Source organism: Pollicipes pollicipes, unplaced genomic scaffold (assembly GCF_011947565.3).
Source record: "Pollicipes pollicipes isolate AB1234 unplaced genomic scaffold, Ppol_2.1 Scaffold_5724;HRSCAF=6776_pilon_pilon_pilon, whole genome shotgun sequence".
Taxonomy (NCBI): domain Eukaryota; kingdom Metazoa; phylum Arthropoda; class Thecostraca; order Pollicipedomorpha; family Pollicipedidae; genus Pollicipes; species Pollicipes pollicipes.
Window position 1 is genome coordinate 31,168,478 of NW_023596746.1, and position 5,559 is coordinate 31,174,036.

Genomic DNA, 5,559 nt, shown 5'->3' on the forward strand with positions numbered 1-5,559 from the left:
CACAGACCAGTGGCTAAGATGACGGCAGTGACTGGGGTATTGAGAAAGGTGACGGCATCTCGGCGGACGGCATCTGCACGCTGGCCTCCAGCTGCGGCGGCGACCAGCGCGGCTCGTGCGGCGGCGGCTTCGGCACCTGCTGTGTCGGTAGGTGCCGACTCGGTGCCCACATGCATGCATGGTATGCTGAAGTTCAGAACACGAAAATTTGTCTGGGGCGGGGTTTCAGTAGGATTCGGGGCGGAGCATAATCTATTGCCAGCACACTGAGCCCGTCATCCCAGCATTGCAATGGCGGTTCAACGGACCTATTTTGTCTCGGGGCCCATTGTACAATAAATGTCCTTTTGTCCTTTTGGCACGAAAGGACGTTTATTGTACAATGTAAATCCACGACTATTGGTTGCCACTGTAACTGGGCTGACGCTATCAAGACAACGGCTGAATGGTCCTCTTTGACGAGTCATATAGGAACACGAATTCTGGAAGGCGAACTCGCCACCGCGTGTCTGCCATATTATGGGTGTGGTCAGCACAGATGCAGCGATATCCCGAGGATGGGGTTTGGCAGCGACGAATTTACGTCTGCCGGACGATACACATTTTTTGCGAATTTGTTATGCGTTGCAGCGAAAGCGTTCGCAATTTGGGGCAATTGGTGTTGGCCTTTGTTTGTACGTTTTGGCTTGGTTTGGTTAGGAGTTGTTGGCTATTGTTATCATAACACTCGCAAATAGCATGGCCGGAAAACGCAATCTGTAGGTCTCATCGGGAATAGTAAATCAAGCGTACGAAATCGATGAATGATTGATTAGTTATGGTTTTGTCAGTTATGGCCAAAGTGCTTCGAAAACGCAAATGATTTCACTTTATGCATTGCCCATGGTGAGAACAAATGCGCACTTGTATTATTCACAGGCTTAACGGTTTTTGATTCAGGCCACATCGTCATCGGCTTCAAAAAGGTTGACATTTGTTTTCCTCCAGTCGATCACTAGGGGACGTATCGTGCTCGCTGCAGAAGTGTCCGTACGTCCGGGCCGGACGGCCTGGAGACCCATCAGCGAGTTGTGGTCGGTACATTCGCCTGTGTCGTGCAGTTTGTTTCACACAATTAGCTGCGATTTCACACAATTAGCTGCGAAGAAGGCAAATTAACTGCGACACTGCGCCGAAACCAAGTGCATCATTATATGGTGCATTTGGTCACATGGTGTTACATGGAGAACAGATATGATCAGCTGATGTGTGAGCATACATCACCTTTGCCCGCATATCAGCTCATCGCTGGTAGGTATTACTTTATTTGCTCGCCGGTGATGGCTTCGCATGATAGTTTACTCTACCCCAGCTAGATAACCATGCACACCGATTTACACTTTTCCCAATGTCCTTTACTCTGTAAAATCAGTCCTTTACTCTGTAAAATCAGTCCTTTACTCTGTGAAATGATGGTAATGTCACATCGCTGCAACGCTGGGTGGTCGAGATCTGCACCAGGTTTTGACCCAAGCTCTCATGGTGATGCGCAATAAGCAAAGCTGTACCTTCCCCATGTTCATTGAATGGTGAGGTAGAACCTTGGCGACACGCCAGGCCAGACATCCAGCGGTGCCGAGACAGTCAGGGCATCAGTACGGTCAAGAGAACGCACGCAGCATCTGGAGACACGTGCCGGAATTCCCAGCGGACTTCGGGGGGGGGGGGGGGCTGGACATCCTCCCAACTGGTATGTTATCTCCTCGGATGTCGAGAGTCTCCGAGGGTAACGGGGACGAGCTTGTTATTCCGAGGTCCGTTCTGTCGCTCGCTCCCGGAGCGGCAGATGTGAGCTAGAACGGGCGGACGCTCCGGAACTCCCGAGATAGACGTCATTAATCACATCGTCTTACATGGAGAACATGGTGTTACATGGAGATCAGACGTGAAGACCGCGACCCATCTCTTAATTTTTTAGAAAATTTCATACGACTGCCACTATATTTTGTGCTAATCCTTTTTTCTCACTCAGCGTTGATCTTCGCCTACTATCGCTCCCTCGTTTGAGTATTTCATGCCTGTACCCATCCGCTTCCCGTGCACGCACCCTCGTTTTGACCAGGCCCCGACAAGAAAAAAATGATCCTAAAGCCACCAGCTAATGGTGATGTTTTGCGAACCCTACTCTCAAGCATTCAGGAGACGTGGACATTGTTGTTGCAGTTGTGGCGCCAAGGGTTAGAAGCATAGATTGTGTTTTTGCCGTGATCTTCGGGGTCACGCCCCCACTGCGGCCTTCCCGACCTTCCACAGCCCATCAGTGTGTCATTTCGGTTTATTTGTGGGAAAACCGGAAGTGATGGTGACATGGCAGGGTTGTGCCGGAGGTAAGCCTCCGACGACTCCCAGCGATATGAAGGCTTAATGCTGTGTTATGTGTACTCACTGCGTAGCTCTGAGGGTGCTCAGGGCAGCACGCGAGGGAAACCAGCGCCGCACGTCTCGCAAGCATGCGAAACGACCCATCTCAAACTGCTGATAATCCCGGTTTAGGATCAAAATCGGCTGGGCGGCTTAGAAAGCGTCCTTTGCTCTGCAAATGCTGCTCAGTCGGCCCGTTGCCCTTAACGCAACTCCGGTGCCAACAATTTTCTTCACACCTTCTACTCGCATTACATCTAGCAAGCAGGAGTGTGCAGGGACAGCTGATGGCCTGGCGCTCGTCTGGGCCGCCGGACTGCCCTCATTGGGTCTCTTTGCGAAAGGCGTTTAGGCCTCTAGTTCGTACCAACGGCGTGATGCAGCACTCAGAGGAGATGTAAGTCATCTGTGGTTTATTTGTCCACCAACTGCCACAGCAAGACATTGAGGCGTGAACGTAACGCTCCATTACCTGCCGAGAGCTTTACACCAACAATGATCAACAGATTCACAACGCGCGCATCGCGCATCACAGTTCGGGAGCGGTCGCGCAGGTCACGGTCGCGAGAGCGCAGGACAACTCGCAGTAAGCCACGCTCCAGCGCAGCACTTGGCATCCAGTTGTGTCCGTCACACGTAAAGCAGATAACAGGCCACGAGCAGCCGAATGATACACTACAGTCTCGTATCACTCACTCGATGATGCACTACGGCATCGTCTGACGTAACGGTGGCACAATTTAGCTGACCAGTTTGATGGTTCTGAACTCCTTTTCAAGCATCTTCTGTGCCTGCTTCTGCAGCTCTGGCTTGAAGAACCTGAGCAGAACTTCGTTGTTGTTGTTGAGAAGCGACTGCAAGAAGCCTCCCAGCCCTCCCAGATTAGAAATCTTCGTGGAGAAGGACTCCAAGTCGATCGTGACCCTGGGGTTGATTAGTTGGATGTTGAGCTTGCCGTCCTGCTCGCCCAACGTCCAGCCGGCCTCCACGCGGATGCGGGGCCGCGTCAGCTCCAGCTCCACGTCGGCCGGCCCGTGATGAAGCTGTAGCGCAGAGTCATCTTAGTGGAGGCCCGCAGTTGGTCTACAAGCTCAGCTCCAGCGCCAGCGTGTCGGGCTGCAGCGTCACGTCCTCCACCTGCACCGGGCTCAGGCCGTGCACCTTCAGGTTACGCGCCGAGAAGCGGAACTTCTTGTCCGGCTTTCTCCGGAATGTCCTTGAGCGACAGCGGCTCCAGAACGACGATCTTAACTGCCGACGTCCAGTCCCGTGGAGAATGCCGGCTTGGATATGTCTATGACGCCCCTAAGAAGGTCCTCCACGCAGGGACGATGTCACCGGTTGTCGGTCGTATCGCCACAGGCCTCGAACAGGACCTCCAGGGGAATGCCCCCAGGCTGGGACGGTGAGGTCAGCGGCGTGGCCGGGCCGGGGGAGGCGGCCAGGGCGCCGCAGCAGGCGAGCACCGCGAACACGGACAGGAACTGCATGGACGGATGCTGAGCGACGACAGACTGTGCGCCGCCTCGACCCGCCCCTCGTATATACGACAGCCGGGCCCGCTGGGAAGCCCTGCCCCTCCCCGCGTGGCAGAGCGTCGTGTTGAACTGGTGCGCCACTGTAAAAAATGCTGATGGGTCCGCGGAAGGCCCTGACGTAATCAACTTCCCGCTACATGTTTAATGCTCCGCCGCTGGCAAGCACCCCCGCGCTGCAACTGGTGCTGCTCCTGGTACCATCGGCGTGGGAACGGGAGCGTTAGAACAGGAGCTATGGCCCCCTCCCGCCTACCGTAATACGTGACACTCACACTACTGTGAAGCATGGGAAAGGGTTACTTCAAAAGGTGCTAGGCTCCTCCAACTTATTTGGGAATGTTCCTAAGCTCTTAGTTGAAATGGCTATTATGGACACGGACCGGAAGAATGAGAAAATGTTCGTTGGAAGCTTTCACGCATGAAAATAATCGTACCTTCTACAGAACCATGAGGTGGCCATTAAAGACATCATGAACAAATTTTGGTTGTACTGACAAAACTCAATGTTTCGAAGCTGTGGCTGATGGTCACTCGTCGTCATTTGGCTATGAAGCCTAAATTTGTTCAAAAAAAAAGAAGAACGGTAGGGCAGCACGAAGCTGTACTCGTGCTCAAGCACAGTTTCATATTTTTAGTTTTTTTAACAACCAATGTTTGTTTGACGACGTCGTAAGCTTGTACTTTTGGAAATGCTGTAGGTCAGCTATTTTTAGTGCAAGAACCTCGAGCTCAAATCTTGAGCATTTAGAAGTACAGGCCTTTCTTGATATACGAGCAAGCAAAATACAGAATTGTTGGCTCTTAGTGCACGCAGTTGTCACAAACTGATGCGAAGTTCTCAGGTAGTGTCTCTTGGGACATCATGAAAAAGATACTTTGGGCTGCACACAGCACAAACACAGTGCTCATCCCAGAGTCGAAAAAGCCATTCGTGGGTTTTGAGAGATAGTGCATACTTATGGCAGGCATCAAGCGGCGAAACGCAGCCGTAGCTGCCCTAGAACCGGTCTGGATGGGTGATCCGATCGCAGACTGCACATAGTTATTTGTATTCGTTTGCTCGACACACATCAACGAGGTGGCGTTTCACGTGCTCGGGCCATTTTCCAACGTTGGCTAACCTGGTTCGTTACATCACGCACTCACTCGTTACAACGCATTGCAAAAAATACTATAAAAGACGGTGCTGCGGACTATACTTTGTTATGCGATATTACGAACTAGGTGATAAAGTATGATACTGTTAAGTACGATGCGATAAAATTCGGCGTGATACAACGGGATACTGATAAAAATAATGCTGCAAAATGGGTACGAAGTCGAACGATGAGTCAAATAAATGCTATAAATGGGCAACAGAATGTGCCTTAATCAGTGCACACACGCAAAAATGAATCATAGTAAGTTGTAAGCACATGGTATACACATTGATTTGTAGAGATCACACGCGTACATACATATGGCACACAATCGCACAGATAACTAGCATAGACTTGGCTCAGCATGGACAGCATGGACTACGGCGCACAACCTGACGTATGGCCTTTGAAATGTGAGTTTTTCATCTCTCTGAGGTCAGGGATGAAGACATAGTTAATTGATGGTCGGGGCAGGCGGTTCT